The sequence below is a fragment of the Emydura macquarii genome, unplaced genomic scaffold (genome assembly GCF_026122565.2).
Source record: "Emydura macquarii macquarii isolate MOO-44397 ecotype Brisbane River unplaced genomic scaffold, CSIRO-AGI_Emac_v2 contig_2473, whole genome shotgun sequence".
NCBI classification, from domain to species: Eukaryota; Metazoa; Chordata; order Testudines; family Chelidae; genus Emydura; species Emydura macquarii.
In genome coordinates this window covers 31,621,871-31,645,382 of record NW_027132610.1, presented here as the reverse complement: position 1 = coordinate 31,645,382, position 23,512 = coordinate 31,621,871, and positions in this window count along the sequence as shown.

Below are 23,512 nucleotides of genomic sequence, written 5' to 3'. Positions count from 1 at the left end.
TCTCTTCACTTCCTGTCCCCTGCTGATTCCATCATGGTTTTCCTCAAGGACTAACCCACTTACTCAAAGGCTGACTCCAACTCTTCCTTACCTTGTGCCCTTTCTTTAGCTCTTAGCTAAACTCTATAGCTATTTCTGACCCACCTCCCACTTTCTCCCCCAACTTATCACACCATCTCATGATCACTCAGCCCACCTCCTGTCCTGCTTCCTATAGGCCAGGATTCAGACAATCATGCAACATCTCCAACCAACCCAGGATTAGGTTTGGAAAAAGTTGCACCAACACAAGGCCAGCTGAGTCATCCAAATAGGTCTTGATATGAAAACAAGGCTAAGTGCCTCTTCCATGATCCTATTGTGGATTTTATTAATTTTATTAGTGTTTGAGTCTGCATGAGACAAAGGCTAGGGTCTCTGCTTTTAACCCTGTGTAAGATAACAGGTGAGATTGGGAGTCAGAAAATAAATGCTGACTATCTGGCACATGCCTTGAAAATTGCCAGACTCCACTTAGTTAAAGCAGAAATCAGAGGCTTTTGAGAACTGGATATCTTCCTGATATGCTAGCTACCTAATGATTAGCAAAGCTTCTCCACTATCTTGGCCGCCATGGGAATGTCACCATTAAAGGGATGTACATCCCTTTAATGGTGACATTCCCATGGCGGCCAAGATAGTGGAGAAGCTTTGCTAATATTGAATATTAATATTGAATATGAATATTTGCTAATATTGAATATTAGCTTTGCTAATATTGAAAAGAGATCAGAAGTAAAAGGATTCAGCGTAGGGTGCAAAAAACATGATAAGACTTGCTCCAATCTGATGAATGAATCATTCTGATGAAATGTGTCCCAGATACCTTTCACCCTATCTAACACTTTCCCTCCCTTGATATGTTCTAATGGTGGAAGCAAAACAAGAAATGATTCAGCCTTCTCATCTCCCTGATACATTCCAGATCAACTGGGAAGATATTCTGACTCTTGTTATTGGTCCATGAAGGAAGGTAGCCACCACACTCAATAAGGGCAGCTAAGATACAGGCCATTTTCCCAATCAACATCCATGAGTCCAGTTTTCCCCATCCTACATCTCCTCGCTGGTGTGAATAATGGACATAAAAGTGAGACAAAGTGGTTCAAGCATAAACTAAATACAGATGTACACTGTGACCAAGTACATACAAAATAGGTGCTAACTCAGTACTGCAATGCCCAGGTTTCCTAGAAATGAAGTTGCAGTAAAGTTGAAATTAGTCAACAGTGATGTGCAATCACAGTTATCCTGCATGTGTGACTACTTTGTATCCTGTGCCTGCTTTATTGATTTTTGTAACTGGTGAGATGTTCAATTAAAAGAAGAAAAAAAGGAGAAAAAATAAAAAGAAATATATGCATTCCAAGTTCTTCAATAAGGAAATAATTTCACTAAAGTATTAATATTAAAAGATAAATGACACAGCATTGATTGATATGAAGAACTGAAGTTATTTATTTATACTACAATACAGGATGTGTTCAGCTTGTTTTAGAATAGCACATTAGTTATGATTCTAAATAAATCTATTATTTATATTTATATCCCAAGACTATCTGTTTTTTTTTTAAATAATGGAAGGTTATAAATTTTTCAGCTACAATACACATCTGTGAAGTCCACTTCAGAGATTACCAGGTAAACATTGCACCTTAGAACAATATGAGATACTTTTAAAGAATCATTTTATGCTATGATGGATTTGTGGAACACATTTTTAACTAATTTAGAGCACTAGATGGTACCGTGAGCTAATGCATTTATGGAGATTTGAGTTCAAATTAGACTTAGTTCACAACAAATCAGAGGAATTTGGCATTTTCAGTCAGTTCTAGTAGATATTTTTCCCACTATGATAAAAGAATTATTAATTTTTATTATTAATAATAGTAGTAGTTGTAGTAGTAATTGTACTGAAGGACTACCTAGAAGTATAGGGAGGGGCAACTCCTGCCACAAAGAGCTTGCAGGAAAAATGTATTAAAAAGATTAAGTGAACTAGGTGCATAGGTCACATTCATCTTCAGTAGGATTAAGATGTTTTTTGAAAATTCTACCCACAGTCTAAACAATAAAAATAAAAATAAAATAGGCCAGGGATGGAATGGAGAAGAAACATGGAAGCAAAGTGAAAGATGTGAAATTTGGCATACATCTTAGTGGGACCACAGTTTGTGTAGCCTTCCTTCCCATTTTTTTTTTTTCTCTCCTCCAAATCTTTGAGCATCTGACCCTACAGATAGCAGTGGATTTTGGAATACAAGTTGCCTTTCCAATGCTTAATTGCAACACCTTTTTCATCTGATCAAGCAGCTTCTTAAAACAAAAGAAGGTTTAAGTATATTATGGTTTCCTAGCTCACGACTGTGCCATCTCTTTTTTTAGAAAATCAGTAATGAAATGAATTGTAAAGCTCTCACTCTCACTCTGACCTAAAATAACAAAATGTCAAATTAGGCCCATTTTTTTTTCTACCTACTGACTTAAGGAGGAAAGAAAAAGCTATGAGTTTGATCTTGAAATCCTGCATGTATGCACACCACATGTGTTAATAGCATACATACTTTAACTGGCTTTACTTGAAAATACATATCAGCATGGATCCTTCTGTAGACATTCCACTTTCTACAGATATCCACTTGCTGTGACTCAACCTTTCATGCTGATTTTTTTTAATGATATATTTCAATCATGTATACTTCGATATTAGGCTAGCTTCATTTCCAGGCAGATATATGTCGCTAGATGGATTCAAAATGCTGGTTAATTAGGTAATTTTACTTATGCCTTTATTGTTAGAAGCTCTATAGCACAAAATTAGATTAGAGATCTGTAGCAACGCTAATTTGTAGTGCAAGTAAGACTCATATGTAGGAAAGAAGATTTGAAGATGAATACACATTTTAAGCTATTCTTTTTTCCCAAATGTGGCAAAATACCCCTGGTATTATTAAGGCAGGAGGTGAGATTCTAAAACATCAGTTTTTATTTTAGATTTATGCATGTTTAATACTGTATATCTTCAAAAAAGAATTGGAAACAGATTAGTTTAATCCCCTGTCTAACTCATCTATGATATTTAAGACCAGGACTCTTATCAGTAGGAGTTTGGGCTCAATAAGTCCTCAGTCAGAACTGAGTAATTTAAGGGTGTTACACACAGTTTCTTTGCTTTATTTTTTTTCTCCTCAAAAATCTTATAGTTGGAACAATTTTCATCATTTACAAATTGTTTTAAAATATATTCTTACAGAACAGCAAAAACATTTGCAAATTTTTGGAGTCATCGCTGTACCTGACTGGTATGTGTCCGTTAATAAACTAGCAGCTCCATTGAGAACTCAGACAGCGCAATATGGTGAGAGTTGAGGGACTAGTGCAAAACGTGTCCAAAACTATTCAGTCACAATCACCAGAGAATTTTGATTCACTCATATTTGCTATTCTTTCATGGTCACTTTCTGAAAACAATCAAACACTTGACTTTTACTGGTATGAATAATTTTAAAAAGCAAATTTTAAAGATTAATCATTCAAATATTTGCTTAACATCATTTTGAAGTATATATTTGATTTGATCCTTTTTCATGCTGTGACTTTTAGTTACCTGACTCATCCAATCAAGAAATAGAAACAATGTTGTATGACCTATGAAACCTACAAGCAAAGCAGAAACTGTACCCTGTGTATTGCAAATTCTCACAGTGGATTGTTCTGGAATGATTTGCAGACCAATTCTGAATAAATGTGCAAATAATTTCCAATAGAAAATACATTTGTAAATTTTAAGGGTGAAACCTTGGTTCCATTGAAATCAATGATAACCCACTGACTGACTTCAATGTTTGTGAACAGAAAATAAGGCACAATTTGGAACAAATTGTTTGTTGAAAATTATTTACTTAACTCTACGTAGCATACACAATGTTTTTCTCCAAGTTTGTAGTTCCAAAAGAGTGCTGTTATATTGAAATTGCAGTTTAATATTAGTTGATGTTTATAGAACATTTCCAACATGTAAGGTACTACACAATGGCTAATTATATTTATTATATTAATTATTTAATAATCAGTTTACAGTTAAGAGATGCATCACTTAATACCAAACTGCCATTTTAAACTAAACTGATGTTTCCTGAAAACCTGAAATATATCTCTTATTACCTCTAGTGGACCACATTCTGTATTGCCTTCACCTTGTACAGACCAGCTGACTTCTCAGGAGAAAACCAGTCTCTGTTATACTCAGTGACATTAATCAGAGAAAAAATTGGCCTGGAACTAAAATCAGTTGGACATAAACTTCTAAGTGCCTAATGGTATGTCTGCACAGGAGTTGGAAGGTGTAATTTCCAGCTCAGTAGACCTACGTGCACTAACTCAGACAGAGTTAGCATGCTAAAAATAGAAAAGGAGCCACAGCAGCATGAGTGGTGGGAGGGGTTAGCTGCCCAAGTATGTACTGAGGGTCTCAGACAGGATTGTACGCAGGGCAGCTGGACCAACCTGCTGCTCATGCTGCCACAGCCGTACTTCTGTTTATCGCATGCTAACTTGTGTGGGCATGTCTATTAGAGCCTGAAATTACATCATCCAGCTCCACCAAAGACATACCCTGAGTTACTTTTGAAGATGGGACTTAAGCAGCACAGAAGCTTTTGAATGTGTTATCCCAAGTTAATATCTAGCAAGTTCCCATTTCTAATCATTTCAGTAAGCTAATCCAAATTTCTTTCCCTAGGAACCTCAAATAAATGAATATTAAACCCAAGAAACTATACTTTTTTCATTATTATCAATAGACTTGAAATAATGAGTGATAGAAACTCAGGTTCATAGACCGCTTCACTTTACCTCTTACCATGTTGGCATTTTTAAACTGACATGTAGTTTCATTCTTCTAAGACAATAATACTTTGCACATATATAGTGCTTTCCATCTGAGGATCTCAAAGCACTTTATTAGCACCAATAAAGCTTTCACTATTCAGTAACATCCTCTTTTCATTTTGTGTATTGTTTTCTCACCCTTTTTCCCACTCCTGCTATTAAATGTATGTATGTTACTTTGTTTTCCTTTATAAGCTGCATGAACCTTATCTACTTGACTTACAGCATATTTCTTTTTCCATTTTTATATAAAGTTAACTACATGCACACCAACACGCGCACAAATTAAAATATTAATATAGGGTAACTTTCTCTATTGGACCCTTTCCCCATTTTAAATAAATAATCTCAACTGGATAATGAACAATAAAGTGATAAAATAGTAAATGTATCCCATGAAAGACTTGTCAGGATGCTCCTTCTGTTAAGAGCAAAAAAAGGCAAAGGTAATCAGACTGCTGATGACAGTCTAGCCAGGGGTGATAATCCCCATTTCATCAGATACATTTAAACAACTGTGTTTCACATTCCTCCAAAGCAGCTTTGCACATGTCACAGCACAAATTAGTGAAGTCTAAATTTCAGCTCAAGGCTCCATGTGTCATTTAATAGCATACATTTGCTAACTGTAGCCAAAAAGCAGGCTTTCATCAGGGACCTTGAAACTCCTCATTTACATAAGAATGGGAAGTTAATTGTGTTACAGATATTCTGGCTTCCCCAAGGAGTTCATTAAGCATGCTGAACATGCTGAGAATATAACTTAACTGTCATTTCTGAGAAATCAGGGAAAATCAACTTCAGATACACCACCACTGGAAAGAAAGGACATAATGTAATATCAATTTTATTCGGAAAAAGAAATGGGGTAAAATTGAAACAGCCAGTTCACCCAGGCTCTTGTAGGAATTTCCAAAATATTAACAGTTATTTAGGGCTACTTTTTCTACCTTTTATCACCTTCATTTCTAAATATGGATCATGCACCTGAGAAGTTATCAAAAGAAGCTGCTTATGGTTATGTCAGATATGGCCTCAGCAACATTCAATACCATTGCTGTAACAAAAAGTAAACAACAAAACAAAAAAATCAGAGAAAAGAAAAAACATTTATTCTTATCTGAGCTGGCAAAAAAAGAGAGAGAGATGACATGGAATGCTGCTTATAGTTTTGTGATAATATCCTTTCAATGATCCATCTCTGCCTTGGTTAAGGCATGGAGCCATTTCAAATCTGTTTGCAATATTTGTCTTATCCAGGGGAACTAATTGATGACTGCATTTAAGCCATCACTATTAAAGGTGTGATATATGCACTTCATCCTTTACTGCATAGCTCATGCAATATGTTGTTAGCACAACTGTTTAGTAAAACATTTTCTGACTGCTCTGGAATTGTCTCTTTTTTCCAACTGATCAAAAAGACAGACAGATATATAGATAGATATGTTACAATGGCTTTACTGGCAACTCAGTCATGGACTTCTACAAATCTGGCACGGAAGTATTCATATTGTAATTCCTAGCTAGATAGCTAGCAGATACAGTTTTGAGTATAAGGTGTTGGCTTGACAATATTGCTCATTGGCACCAAAATTATCCTGCTCTATAAAAACTCAATACTTCAGGTAGAATGATTAATCCAAATCCCTCTACCAATTTACTATATTCTGTAATCTATTACAACCAAGTGGCAAATTAATTTATACGGTCACATGTAGTTGTTTTTTCCTCTTAGTGGTTGGTTTTAAGAAGGGTTTTTGTTGATGTTATTCTTGTTGTTTTTGTTTGTTCGTTTTCCTTTACAGAAATAGATCATGGGTTTTTTTAAACTCTTATATAAGCGATATAGTTAGAGGCTTCATCTACTCTCTGTACAGAGAAAGTGCTGCCATAGAGAACTTACTTGCATAGGCTGCCTACCCACAATCCTCAAGTGACACTTGGAGAATCACCTTAACTATAGATGAAGTTTTCTGGGGGGTAGTGGTCTCCCAGGGAAGCTTAGAAGAGGAAGAGATTATGGCAAAGAGGTCATTTCAAGCACCAAGGATTCTGGTTAAGGGTTCTAAATGTTCTTGGCCCCCGCTTCTAGGGGCACTTCACTGCAAGAGCCAATGCAGAGATGCAAGACATGATGCAGAGGACAGAGGACAGCAGCAAATATGAATGGACTCCAGTGAGGCCCTACCTACTGAACACTTTAATAAAGCTGAATCATTAGCTGGTTTAAGTACCTCCAGGCTGGATCAAGCAAGCAACTCTCTTGGTACAGGAGGTAGACCTACAAAGAAATACTTGGACTACTGCTACTCACGGATCCAAACTGCGAATGAGGGTTGGTGGATAGGTGAAGTTGTTCAGTCAAGGGACTATTAACTGTAGGATGTTTTCACCAGAGGATGGGAAAGGAGTTAGACAGACTACCACCAAAGTTACTGGAAGGAGGGGAGTATTGTACTCTTTACTTGCATATATATTCTGTTACTGTGTTTTCCCAAATTTATCTCTGTTTTTCTTTTCCCTAATAAAGATTCCCTTGTCTTGTACACAGGGCTGACTTATGGGGAAATTCCACCTATTAAAGGCATCCCAGGAGGGTGCATTTAGTTGCCCCAAGTTTCTGAGTGAGGCCTTAAGCTGGTTTTGTTATTTGTCAAAGGGACTCGAGATATATTGAATCTGAGCCTTTTTGCTGCCATTAACAACCTGGCAGAAGAGTTACACATATTCATTTATCTGGGATAAAAATAAGAATATTGTGAGTGTAATTCTGTTCTCATCAGCCCTGGGACAGACTAAATAGATTTATAGACTCCAAGGTCTGAAGGTATCACTGTAATCATCCACTGGCCACAGAGCTTCCACAAAACAATTCCTATAGCATAGCTTTTAGAAAAAGCATCCAATTTTTATTTAAATATCACCATGACCTTTGACAAATTGTTCCAGTGGTTAATTACTCTCACTTTCAAAAAATGTGTGCCTTATTTCCAGTCTGAATTTGTCTAGTTTCAACTTCTAGCCATTTGATTGTGTTATACTTTTCTCAGTTAGTTTGAAAAGCCCATTATAAAAATTTTGTTCCCCATTACGTACTTATAGACTGTAATCAATACACCCTTTAATCTTCTCTTTGTTAAGATAAATAGATTGCTCTCATTGAGTCTATCACTATTTAAAGCATGGTTTCTAATCCTTTAACCATCCTATTCCCTGAACCTTCTCCGATTTCTCAACTTCCTTCTTGAAATGTGGGCATGCAGCACAACTGGTCACAGTATTCCACCAACAGTCACACCAGTGTCATATACAAAGGTAAAATAACTTCTCTACTCCTACTTGAGTTTCCTTTGTTAATGTATCCCAGGATCGCAGTAGCTGTTTTGGCCCCAGCATCACATTAGGAACTCATATTCAGCTGAGTATTAACCACGATCCCCAAATCTTGTCCGTTGCTTCCCAAAATAGAGTCCCCATCCAGTAAGTATGGCCTACATCCTTCGTTCCTAGATGAATACATTTACATTTAGCCACATTAAAATGCATTTTTGTTTGTATCCAATTTACAAAGAAATCTAGATTGCTCGCATCAATGACCTGTCCCCTTCATTATTTACTGCTCCCCCAATTTTTGTGTCATCTGCAAATTTAATCAGTGATGATCTTATGTTTTCTTCCAGGTTATTGGGAAAAAAAAAATAAACAGCATAGGCCCAAAAACCTATTCCTGCAGGACCCCACTGGAAATACACCTGTTAGATGACAATTCCCCATTTACAATTATATTTTGAGATCTATAATTTAGCCAGTTTTTAATCCATTCAATGTATGCCATGTTAATTTTATAACATTCCAGGGTTTTTTTAATCAAAGTGTCATACAATACCAAGTCAAACACCTTACAGAGTCAAAGTATATTACATAAACTCTATTACCTTTATCAACCAAGCTTGTAAACTCTAAAATATCAAGTTACTCTGATGGGATCTATTTTCCATAAACCCATCTTGATTTACATTAGATATATTACTCTCCTTCAATCCTTTATTAATGAAATCCCATATCAGCTGTTCCATTATCTTCCTGAGGATTGATGTCAGGCTGACAGGCCTATAACTACCAGGGTCAGCCCATTTGCCCTATTTTACTTTGTTTTTTATTCTGGTATTTAGCACATTATACCACAGCAGTTTGTGATTATTTAATGTATCCTGACTATATTTTCAGGTCACCTTTGAAGAAACACAAAGGATAAATTCTGTCAGTAGAGATAGTAATGTGGCAGTGATAAAATATCAGTGTATCAACTTGCGTGAACATAACTTTTAAATAACTTTATCATACTTTTCTTGATATTAAGTCCAGCTGAGTGAATAATTCACAATGAATAATTTATTTTACAAATTTAGTCTTTTTTTCTGCTCTTGGAATATCCACAAGGAGATTGCAAATCCGGCAAATGTATTCATCATACAAATTTGTATAGAGAGCTATATGTGGTTATACAATCTTCATTGAATAAGATAGTCTCCTGAATAACACCTGTTTCCCATTTGCTCTTTGTGAGATGTGGAGAGGAAAATAGTAATCTGCTACTGGCCCATAACAAGACAGTGTGCCAACTCCCCTCCTCCACATGGAGGAGATGGAGCAAAGGAACCATCCACCCCCTGCCTTTGCACAGCAACCACTTACTCCTCTATGTCTGGATGTAAGATCCAGCCCATGATGAGTGTTCTGAGCCTGATGAGTCCATTGAGATAATTACCTGGGAGTCCTATGGAACTAGCTAATCCACAAGAAATGGAGTTCTAAGGGTCCAGATAATCCACAAGCAAACTGACCCCAAGGCTAACCAGGTGATCCCAAGAGAGTTATATAGGCACCTAATGAAATCAGGCACTCCTGTCTGTTCAACATCGCTACCTTGTTAGGTATGCTGCCTGCGATCTAATAGCATTGACAGACTATTCCAGCTTCAACTCCTGCTGAATTCATGGCTGATGGCCCTGACACAGAGGGTGTGAAGAAGTGAGAGACACTGTGTAGGGAAAGGAGGTGCCTGTCTCAACAGAGAAGTCAGTTGCCTCCACAGAGGTAGTCCCTAGAATCAGGTCAACACTGAGTCACATTGACAGCATAGCTGGGGAAATTTAGCTTCCAATTCTGAATTTTAACCTCGTGTTAATAGAGTGTCATGCTTAAGGATTTCACTCAAAATTTCTTTTATGAGAAATCCAATCACTTTCAAAAATATTTTTAAAAGCAAAACATAGAACTATTTGGCAATTTGCATTATGATTTTAATTACATTTTAAAGATTATGCTTGTCTCTGTGTGTCCCTCTAACTAATACCTTGGTTTAAGTGGAAAGAGATAATTTTTCAAAAATGGCACCTACATTTATATTTGCCATTTGGCTTACACAAACAGTATTTTCTGTAAGCAAGTTGGGTACTATCAGCAGCCAACTACGTGATTGTCCCACACAAATGGTGTATGAAATTGTAATTACACTTTTGTGTCCAAACAAAACTGTGGGCAGAAATTTGGAAGATGGGGTCAATTTCCTTAGAAAGTTTGCCCCAACGTGTATATTTTATGTAAACTTAAATATCTGTGTCATTCAGTAGGTTAAAGTTCTTTCATCTGTGAATGTTGACTTGTTTATAATCCCCTCGGTCCTCTTGGCTTACCTTTTTTTAAAAGGTACTTTGTTTGCCCTTCTCTATACTTCAGGGACCTCACAAAGGAGTTCTCAAAGAGAATCACTAATGGTAAGGAGATTGCTTCAGCTAGTTCCTTAAGTACCTGAGGATGAATTTCATCAGGCCCTACTGACTTGAATACATCTAAGTTATCTAAATATTCTTTACCCTGTTCTTTTCCTATTTTGGCTTATGTTCTTCCTCCTTCTTAATATTAATTGTATTGCATATCTGATCACCATTAACCATTTTAGTGAAAACTGAAGCAAAATAGGAATTAAACACCTCAGCCTTCTTGATGCCATCAATTATCAATGCTCCCTTCCAGTTAAATAGAGGACCTACACTTTCATTTCTGTTTCTCTTGCTCCTAATGTATTTAAAGAACCTCTTCTTATTGTCTTTTTTTGTCTCTAGCTAGGTGTAACTCATTTTGTGCCTTAGCCTTTATGATTTTGTCTCTACATGCTTCTGCTATTTTTTTGTACTCATCTTTAGTAATTCATCCATATTTCCACATTTTGTAGGATCTTTTTTAATTTTCAGGTCATTATAGGGTTCCTGAGGCAGTCATATTTTCCTCTTACTATTCTTTCTATAGGGATAGTCTGCAGTTGTGCCTTTTATATTTTCTCCTGGAGAAACTGACAGATGACCTGAAGAAGAGCTCTTTGTAAGCTTGAAGGCTTGTATTTCTCTCACCCCAATAAAAGATATTACCTCACCCAACTTAGCTCTCCTCAATTCCTTTTCCTTTTAGATTTTCTTTCCATGGGACATTACCTACCAGTCATTGAAAAGATACAAGTGCCCACAATTACTGTCATCTTGCCAGAACTTTCTAAAACCAGAATCTTTATGATCTGGAATGTAAGGAACAGATTTTTGCATATAAATCTGGATAGAGTGTTCAGCAATTTTAACCTTTGTAACATCATCTGGTGTCTACAGACTGCTACACATGCCTGTGGGCATCAGCCCAGCACCAGAGGTAATCCAGAGATGATTCAACCAAGCTTCGAAAGACTGCCTAGGGTGAAAATAATTGCAGATGATATCCTCTCTAAGGGTGAAGGAAGCAATGTTACAGAAGATGAATGAGACCATGATAGAAAACTACAAGATTTTCTACTGTGATGCAGAGACACAGACATAAAACTAAACCCCCCCAAAATGCTACTTAAATAGTGTGAGTTGACACACATTGGACATCTGCTCACAGCAGAGGGACTGAAAGCTGATCAAGGCAGTCATAGACATGCCAGCTAGCTCCAGTGACTGAGAAAGGGATACGGTGCTTCAGAGGAATGATTATTTTTCTGTACATACCTGTCTGCAGTAGCAGAACCGATACATCAGTTAACTGAGCATGATGTTGAGTGAGACTGGACAGGTCTTCAAAAGCAAGCATTTGATACCTTTAAAACTAATGACAATAGATGTCCCTGTCCTAAAGTATTACCAGCCAGTAGATTCATTGACACTCTAGTGTGATGAATTGGAGAAAGAATGGGTTGGAGCTCTTTTGCAGGAGTACCTGGTTGCTTATGCCAGTAGAGCTCTGTCAGAAACTGAACAGGGATACTCCCAAATAGAAAAAGAGCTTCTGCTTGTGATATTTGGAGTGGAGTGATTCCATCAGTACACTTATGCCATCCAGCAATATACAATCAAATCACAAACCTCTAGAGACAAGCAAGGCAAAGCCCTTTTTACTGCTCCAAAGATATTGCAACACATATTGATGTACAGTCAGCACTACCAGGTAGAGATAAGATATTGTCCAGAACAATTACTGATGTTAGCTGTGAGCCTGAGATCCAAAACACCAGGGGATCAGACATAGTGCAGTATGTTAATGGATTCAGTCTCCCAGTTATAATAGCAAGGCTGATAGAAATCAAGGAGACTACAGAAAGGGACTACAAGCAATCAAGAAAATGATACTAGCAGGGCGGCCAGACAACCAAATCCAAGTACAGGTCGGTGCAGGGCCCTATTTTCAAATTAAAGAAGAGCTGAGTGTGCAGGATGGAATTATATTTTGAGGAAAGGGAGCTGTTGTCCATGCCTCATAATTTAAGGATGTCATGCAAAAAAACCACAGTCTCACAACCGGACATAGATAGCTTTCTTAGATGGGCTCAAGTGTTTGTTTATTGGCTCAGAATGAGCAAACAACTCTGCTCTTTGATAGAAGGATGTGACACCTGCTAGTCATGTGATAAATGCCAGTAGATACAGACTCTTTTACCACATGAGCTGTCCATCCAACCATGGCAAAAGATGAGAACTGTCTTATTTACCGTAAACAAAAAACACTTTGTTACAGTGAACTACTATTCAAGTTCTTGGTAGATCAATGTACTGCCTGGTACAAGAAACAAATCAGTTACTGACAAACTGAAGGCCCACTTCATGACATAGGGCATTCCAGATACTGTGTTCACTGGCAATGACTAATTTGCCTTGGAAGAATTCAAGGCATTTGCAAGCAAATGGGAGTTTGATCAACACAGCTGGTCCCCAGATATCTACACAGAAATAGTAAGATGGAATCAGCTGTGAGAACAGCTAAGACACTGTTACTCAAGGCTGTTACTTCAGATTCAGACCCCTTGTTAGCATTTTTGGCTAACAGCACAGGGTGCCAAAACAATTTAGTTCAGGCATTGATGGACAAAGGAAAAAAACATGCTACCTGTGAGGGGAGACATGTTGTAGCCAAAAGGCTGGAGATACCACCAAGAGGAGATGGCCAATGATCAGAGAAAGCAGTCACTAGAAGACAACAGGTCAGCCCAGGACCTACCAGACCTGGAGCCAAGCAGTCCTGTCAGGACCCAGACATTAAAGAGAGATAAGGAGGACTGAACTAAAAGAGCCAGGAGGGGTAAAATGACACCCAGGTTATACGAGGTGACTACACAGGAGGGACAAGTGACTGAAGGAACAGGAGACACTTATGAGCCAGCAGACACAACACCCAAGACAGCCTACAGAGATTGTCACTGAAGGGAAAAATGGAGAACATCTAGAGTCCAACTCCACAGGGAAGGAGGAGACTCCACAGAGAGACAGTTCTTTAGACACAGAGACAGGTGACAGGGAGACAGAGCTAGCTCACTCCCAGTGTAGTTGCCTGTTAAGGAGACCAAACTATCTGAAAGACTATGTGTTAAACTGAGTCTGTGGTAAAGGTGAGACTCCATGAAAGAGAGATGGGATAGGGGTTTGGGCGTCAACTACTTGGTTTTTGATGTTTACTTTAAAATGCTTGTAAAATAAGGAAGATGTATCATGATCAGTGGAACTGGAGTCAGAAGGCCTATTATTGAGGGAATACCAGGGGAACTGGGAGATTAGGTGAGAAGCAACTCAGCCACATGGAGAAAACAGCCCTTTGGATATAATAAAGTTCTATTTGTTAAACATAACCTGTGGTCAGCATCTCTCTTTGCCAATGTAACATGAGGCATAGAATTGAGGATGCATCAGTGTTGTATCCTGGTGTGGACCACACAGGACCACGCAGCAGCAAGGAGTGTAGATTGTCCTTTCTACGTCCCACCTCTCTGGCCAACTGCACAGGTCACAATCTAGCCAATAAAATCAATATATCCTTAACATTTTTTTAAATAACTTTCTTCTATATTAATTATTGACCCAAATTAAATGTGTGGAGAACCCTATACTGAATGACTTGGACACTCTGAAGTACAGGATGTACAGACATTAGTTACTTCTAGTGTCATTATTTGTACTTCCTTGTTTATAATTCACTAAATTATACATAAAAATACAGATGTTTCTGAGGGTGTGCATCCACAGCTTAATTTCCAGCTTGGGTAGACATATATCTGTTAACTTTGATTGAGCTAGTGAGCTAAAATTAGAAATATACCCACAGGAGGAGGAGCAGAAGGACAGGCTAGCTGCCAGAGTATGTGTCTAGGGTTCCACGTGGAATTGTACTCAGATAGCTGGTCTGTCCCACAGTTCATGCTGCTGTAGCTACACTTCTGTTTTTAGGGAACTAGCTGTCTCAAAACTAGGGTGAGTATATCCATGTGAGCTGTAAATTACACTTCTAGCTTCTGATGTAATCATGCTCCTCTGAAACAAACGCAAGCAACACATAAGTTCAGTGCATATTAAACAGATGATTTTTAAAATCACCTAATTGATTTCTAAAACAAATATTTTAATTTTATTTCCCTTCCTATAATGTCTTTTTTCCAATTAAGCAAGAGTTTCAGTTACCATCTGTTAGCATTGTTTAGAATGTCTTAATTAGATAATTTAAAAATTTACCTCAACCTGCCACCTTTCGGCTGCTGCATTTATATTATGCTAAGAGATTAAAAAAAACATGCCAGTCATGCACCCAGAGCAGAGAACATATGAGCACAGAGAACGCTTGATCTCACCATCTAAAAATCAGTATAATCCTGTCTGACGATTATGGGATATAAACTATGATATCAACATGAATATTAATATTAGCCTTATAAAGTTCCCATTAGCCTAATGTTTGCTAATGTTAAAAAATTTCTCATTTTTTGAAAAGTGAATTTAAATCCTTCTAAAAAGGCTTGACAGTCTCAGAGGCTAAAATCCTTTGTTTAGCCATAAAACAAACACATCCCCAACAATGATAGTGCGTGTTTCTCCCTGTTGTCAGACATATGGTGTCACAGTCCTACCCTTGAAGGACCCCCACCTTCAGTGAGTGGGGGAGTTCAGTCTCCAGGCCAAATTTTCTAAAGGCCTTTACACCTTCCATTTCTGCATTATCAGTTGTACACACTAGTGTAAGAATTTACACACAAAAATCCCACTGACCCTTGATTCATGCTCCATTTGTATGTTTAAATGGCTGTTCATGTGTACTTTCTACCATTTGTGCACACAAATGATACTAATGCACACTGAAATGTTTATGCAGGATATGGAGGATATTCTTTTCCTGGCCTGTTTCCTGATATCATCATAAATGTGCTAGTTACCTGCTGGATTCTGTGATGTGGATATATCTCTTTCCAGAATAAGAACAGACAGAAACAACAATTAAATTCACCTCATATAAACCACTTCACAGATCTTAGTAACTGATTTGTAAAATCTATTCAGATTTAAGAACAATTGCTTTTCACTCTGTTGCTTTTCTTTGTTGGTAGCCATCAGTTTGAACCATCAGATATCATTACTAATTTATTCTTATTATAAATATTTGATTCCATTTATTTACTGTCACCATTATGAATTGGGACCCAGTTTTGATATGAGGCCTGTGGAGAATATCATATTACAACTAAGCAATATTAATAATGTTGCCTCTTTTAGGCCAAGTGGCTATTCAAAGTTCAGGGCCCAGAGAATGTTCCAGTTGTGTGGTTATAAATTGATGATGGAGTGTGGTAATTTCTTGGATCCCAGTCTTGTTAATTTACAAAAAATGTACAAAGTCCTGCTTCTCTGAATTCAGAAGAAACCAAGGCAGCAAATATTTTTTCTTCCTTGCAGCCCAATGCCTCTTTAGCCAACACCAAATCCACAAAACTCTCTCTTGCTTTTCCAGAGTCATAAACTGTGTTCATAAGGAGCTGCTTGGATTTATTTTGAGTCAGGACATGACTAAAAACACTAATAAAGATTGTTTGGTTTTACAGGAACCCTAAGAACTCAAAAGGAATCCTACAGAAAGTGGAAACACAGATGAATTGCTAAGGAAGAGTATAAAGCAAACAGCACAAACAAGTACAGATAAAATCAGAAAGGTTAAGGCACAAAATGAGTTATACCTAACAAGGGACATAAAAGACAATAAGAAGCAGTTCTTTAAATATGTTACGAGCAAGAGAAACATGAACATGAAGGAAAGCGTAGATCCTCTACTTTGCAGGAAAGGAGAGCTAATAACTGATGGCATCAAGAAGGTTTGAGGGGCTTAATGTTCAGTCTTCACTAAAATGATCAATGGCGATCTGATATGCAACACAATTAATATTAACAACAAGGGGAAAGAACACAAGCCAAAATAGGAAAAGAACAGGGTAAAGAATATTTAAATAAGTTAGATATATTCAAGTCACTAGGGCCTGATTACATTAATTCTCAGGTTCTTAAGGAACTAGCTGAAGCAATCTCAAAACCATTAGTAATTCTCCTTGAGAATTTCTGGAGGATGGGTGAGATCCCTGAGGAATAGAGAAGGGCAAATGTAATACCTATTTTTTAAAAAGGGGAACATAGCGGACACAGGGAAGTATAAACAAGTCAGCCTAACTTTGGTACATGGAAAGATACTGGAAGAAATTAATAAACAATTGATTTGCAAGCACCTAGAGGATAATAGGGTTATAAGGAATAGCCAGCATGGACTAGTCAAGAACGAATCATGCCAAACCAACTAATTTCCTTCTTTAACAGTGTTGCTGGCCTAGTGGATGGGGGGAAGGAGTAGATATGATATATCTTGTTTTTAGTAAGGCTTTTGACACAGTGCCACAGGACATTCTTTTAAACAAACTATGGAAATGTATTGTAGATGAAATTACTATAAGGTAGGTGTACAATTAGATGAAAGACTGTACTCAAAAAGTAATTATCAGTGGTTCACTGTCAAACTGGTAAGATGTATCTAGTGGATTCCCACAGAGGTCAGTTCTGGTCTGATACTATTCAAACATTTTATTAATGAATTTGATAATGGAGTGGAAAGTTTACTTATAAAATTTGCATCTGAAATCTAGCTGGGATGGGTGCAAGCACTTTGGAAGACAGGATTAGAATTCAAAAGGATAAACTGGAGAACTGGTCTGAAATCAACAAGGTGAAATTACATGTAGGAAGGAAAAATCAAATGCACAACTACAAAATGGAGAGTAACTGGCCAGGGGGCAGTACTTTTGAAAAGGATCTGGGGGTTATATTGGATCCCAAATTCAATATGTAATTATGTAATGCAGTTGCAAAAAATGCTAATATCATTCTTAAGTGTATTAACAGGAGTGTCATATGTAAGACAGGGGAGGTAATTGTCCCACTCTACTCAGCACTTGTTGAGGTCTCAGCTGGAGTACTGTGTCTAGCTCTGGGTTCCAAACTTTAGGAATGATGTGGGAAACTGGTGAGAGATACGAGTCAAACAAGAAAAATGATAAAAGGTTTAGAAAACTTGACCTATGAGGATAGGTTAATAAAACTGGTGATGAGAAAAGAGTGGACCTGATAACATACAATAACTATGTAAAGAGTTGTTATAAAGAGAACTGTGATCAATTGTTCTCCATATCCACTGAAGGTAGTACAAGAAGTAATGGGATTAATCAGCAGCAAGGGAGATTTAGGTTAGATATTAGGTTAGATTGCACAACCACCTGTGATACATGGTCTCGGTTTACTTGGTCTGTTACAGCATAGAACACTTGTCTTGATGACTTCTCAAGGTCCCTTCCAGCCCTACATTTCTATGATTCTATATGAAACATGGCACCCGCACAGGAAATCACCCTTTAACACTTTGCTGGTACTTTAATTCAACAATGACTCAGTATTTAGCTTTGCTATAACTGGTGAGAACATAACTCATATTAATGTTACTGTGAGAACAGCTAAATAGAGTTAGTGGTTTTCTTAAATTCTTATATTGCTGAGTTTTTCCAAAAAAACACCAATATACATAGATATTTTCATTATTTTTAGTACATCAACAACAACAAACACAAATATCTTGAAAAATACTTCTATTCTTAATATTGGATACAACTTGAAAAGTTTTATATTTGAGTGAGTGAAATATGTTGACCTTAAACTATTGTTTTGCTACTGAAAACTAGAACTAATATTCTGAGGCTAAATAGGAAAATTATTAGAAACAGCCTAATACTTAATGAATCAGTGTGAATGAAATATGATCCTCTCAAACTATCCTTTTCTTAATTGAAAATCAAATCTAATGCATTAGCGAAGTGTGAGAAAAATATTGAAGAAAAAATAAAGTAAATTGAACAAGTGAAAATGAAATATGATCTCCCCAATCAGCAGTTTTATTTATAATTGAAAACCAATTAATATACAGTACTGTGAGCATCTGTCTAAAGAATGGTGATTACCTTGTTCAGAGTGAGTGAATATAAATTTGTTACACACAATAATATGAACAAAAACAACGCTCGGTCATATGCACAAAGGCCCGAAAAAGATCTCATCAAAATTTTCAATCACTCCTCAATGGAGAATCATTTAGCAAGATGTCAAATGTGTAAGAAATTGGATAATAGCAGAAAATCACATAAGTGCCACATCACATTTGAAGAAATTGTTTTTTATAAATGAGTCAATAATGATGATATTTTTATAGAAATGCCATGTGAAAATATAAACCTTAATGTGTAAATTATAGAATCAGTCTATTACCAACAATTTTTCAGATGAAATAACAAAAAAGTATGTTAGAGCAGTATAATTATTACTCCAGAGCTGCTGGAAAATTCTGCAGTAATGACATATATGTTATTGGTAATGCTCCATGAATTATATGGAATACCTGGTGAAGAATATCACAACTGAAGGCTGGAGCAGAATACTCCTTGTTACAAACTGGACTTGATATTACAGTTCCTTAATAGAAATGTTTGAGGAACTTGAAAGACTAAATCAGCTAAGGCGAAAAAAAATAAAGTGTATTATGTTGCATTTCCAAGCTTTTAGCTGATGCTATGTTTGCTACCAAATAACAAGTATTTGTGCTATTTATTTACAGTCATGGTACATAAAGAACAAATGCCTGGTCCCTCTGCTTTGAATTCTCTGCTTGGTATGAGCATAATATAATTTTATCTGTTGTATACAAAAGAACTTTTTTGCCAACTCCAACACTGACACATATATTAGCCCTTTGAAGTCTTTTCTGTTATTTGAAAGAAAATATGTGTGTACATTTGTATTTATTACTATTATTTATTTTCCGTACCAAATGTTTCTAATGACACTAAAGCAACTTGATACCCAATGAAAATTAAAAGATATCGTAGAAAGTGAGAGCCTGAGCTATGAAGCCTAGTATAATGGGCTGAAATGCAAGATCTGAGGCCTGAGCCAAAGTAAGGCTCTAGGAAACAGCAACTGTTTGCCTGCTTACAAGTTCACTGACTGATGTAGGAATTTAGCAGAAATACAGCATTAGCAATGCATTGGCATTCCTGCAAGCAATAGCAGGAACACACAGTATTGTTAAAGCACAACTCTCCCAATATACATTTCACAATAACATAATCCTGTGAGACAGTCCAAGTACTCGCCGAAAAGCAGTACAATACAGGAAAGCAGTGCAAGCTCTCCTGGTGTACAAACACAATCAGGAGGGACAGTAAAAAGACACCCAATTTTAAGATAGTGGAGACAGGATGACGGATGAAGATGTTATTGATTTGGAGGCAAGGTATGAAACAATTGCTGCAGAGATGCAATGTGAAACTTGTTTGTATTAGGATATAAGATGGGTCTCCATAGGAGCGTCTTTGTCCAGCTTAGGGGATAACAAAAAGTTCTGTCGTTAATTGAGCCAGTCCATTGTGACAAACATGTATGTCCTACTGTACCTGTAGCTCCTATGGGGTGCTAGCACCATGCTTCACTTGCAATAAACCTAGCCAAATGACTTCACCGCTTAACTGAGTCTGTGGTTATTCCTGAGATGTGCTTAACAAGGTCTGTCGATTCAGCTAGCTGCAGAAGCTGAGACAGCATCCAGAGGGGAACTCACATCAGCAAGCACGCCCTAACTGATCGATGACACCGGTGGCTGACAACAAAAGGTAAGTGAGAGAAGGAAATATTTTTTAAAAACAAACAATAACTACTCAAGCTGAAAGCTTGTTAGATTCCAATAAGGATATTGTTCTGATGGAAGAGTAGAGCAGAGAGTTCAGACCTCCAGGGTTTCCCTAGAGAGGATTCCCATGATTAGCCTCAGGCAGAACCAGGAAGATTTGTTCCTGTGCATAGAAAGTCTGGGAAGAGACTAGTCTGTGCCAGCGGGTCTAATCTAAAGGGGTGTTTGGTTATAGTAGGAGGTAGTTCTGGATGAAGCCAGCAAAGGCAGGGAAGGCTCTCCCTATCCTAACCCAAATAAACTGTCCCAGTCAAAGGCCAAAGCTTGACTGTATTTACCTCGGATCTCTGTGAAGGACTAATGTTTCCATTATGGACTTTATAGTCCATGTGGCTACTTTAAATTCTGTGTTAATTTGTTTTTCTGTAAATCTGAGACAAGCCTGATCAATGGGGCACTTGGGTCAGACAGATGATTAATGGTATATCCACAGTTAAATTGGGTACAATAAAAATGTTCCAGCATATAAACCAACCACAAGATACCTGGAATTCCTTTTTATTTTATTTTATATTTACAATACTGTAAAGCCATGAGGCCCCAATCAGGATTGGAGCCCCATTGTTCTTGGTGCTGTACAAATGCATACAAGTAAAGCATCTGTCTCAAGATTACAATATAGGAAGACAAGTGACATATGACTAGAGCTGGATGAAATGTTTTAACAAAAAACTTATTCACCAAAAAATGCAGTTTGGGGTCAATTTAAAGATTTAACTAATTCACATAGATCAAATGTTGAAATCTACTAATGTGCAAACAAAGACTTGCTGCAAAGATTGCATGAGGTATTGTTTCTCTGTTGGAAGGAAGAAACTGTTCCACAAGATTTTAAGGATGTTTGGTTCATCCAACACTTCACTTACAGTACTGTTGGCTGGGAATGTGTTGCTTTATTAAACAAAACAGAAAGGGAAAACACATACTCGCTAACCAGAAAGTAATGGAGAGGTGGAGCATGGCTCCGATCAATAATATTCTGAATAACCCAATAAACACCTTTATGACCACTTCACTACAGGACATAAAACTGCCCTTTGTGCCATTGGAAAATCATCCCTCCTTATCAATCCATGTTTGTGCATAGATTCATAGATTTCAAGACCAGAAGGAACCATAAGATCAACTAATTTGATCTCCTGTAGATCATAGGCCATTAAAATTTCACCTAGTTACAATCTTCTTGTATTTATTTTTTACTGTGTCCAATTTCAGACTGAGGGCTTTGACCGTTCAGTGATGCTGCCATGCCTTGGTGACCACACTAAAGGTGGCCTTTGATGGCAGTGGAACACCATATATATGCAAGGATTTTTTTGGCACACACACCACAGCAGGATCAGGGCTTTGATTTCTCCTTATATATAATTTCTTGACTGAAACATTTGACTACAGCAAGAAAGTGTTTGATGAATTGGTCCCATGAGACTCCCAAAGGCTTCAGTAGGGCTAGGATTTTAGCTGTGATGTTTAAAATTGAACTGCAGAGATTTGACTATAAAACAACAAAAAGTTGCTTATATGATCTAAAATGAGGTACACATACACACACACACACACACACACACACACACACTAGTTTTGTAAAATGCTTCTGAGACTTTGACAAAATTTAAGACAAGACATAAAAAATTTTAATTAAAAAAATGGAGAGTTATGATAGTTTGTGAATTAGGAGTTGAGATAGCTCTTTTAACCCAATTCTTCTTCTTTTCGTTATGTATTTGCGAAGCACTAACAATTTGTCTGGTTATATACATGACATACACAAAAAAGAAAGTTCCTGCCCCAAAAGGCTTACAAGTATCATTGATTTGGTGGTTGTGAATTTATTGTTCATTGCTACAGAGAAACCAGAACACTACTCTGATTTCTCAGGATTTATCTATCATTTCCAATCAAAATCTATTTATCTATTGGTAGATTTAAACCTGTGTTGAAGTGGCTTATTGGCTTCATTGGAATTAAACTTTATGTATATACTTAAAAGAGAAAGTGCATGACAGCAAAGTCTAATAATGAAGACTTTGTTGAGTGTATAGAATTTCTACAGATGATCAGATGCAATGGTGATGAATGTGGTACAAAACACTGAATAAACCCAATTTAAATCAGTTTTTCTAAGAAACAAGATCAGATTAAAACGAAAATACAGAACTGTAAAATCCTTTATCATAATCTAGTATCAGATATTGTTATCCTATATGAAAGGTTGGAGAATATGAAGAACATATACAAAGTCTCCATAAATCACATGGACTTGAAGGATAAGAAGGAATTGATCTAATTATCACTTAACCTAATTTACTTAAAGACATTTTAAATGTGAAGTTGGAACCTCATTTCTATAAAGAGAAAGATTTTGGCTTGCCTAGTTGTCACATTTCATTAAAACAAGAGGTTGCAGTAGTGAAAGTCTATAAAACTGTTTTGATTATTTTTGTTAGAGTCTGAGAGAGTATTAAATGAGAGAAGAAATTTTTTTTAAAAATTCAGATTAAATCTGTTTTAATGTGTTTGATTAAGCAAGGGGAATTCAGATTAGTTTTTCTGTATTTTGACCATACAAAAAATTAAGCAGTTATAGGCCTTTGAAACTTTGGTCCTGCAAAGTTATGTGCAATGTTAGATTTTATATATATGTATATGTATATATATATACACACACGCACACACATTATTGATTTTATTGAGCCAAGTAATTTTTTCTCCCCTAATATAAATGCTTCATCGGTGTCTGCATGTCAAATAATACAATCCTATAAGATTTTGCAACTGAGAAAAGAAAATACAATACCTTTGATGTTGAATAAAGAGCCTTTTTTCAGAATCTTTTAAAATCTATGGATTTTCCTTGCAATTGGAACCTTTGATGAAATATCTTCTGATAATTCCTGTTACTTAGAGCTAGATTCACAGCGTTGGAGGTGGGGGGGGGGGGGGGTAATTAGGTGCCAACATTTAGGCACTA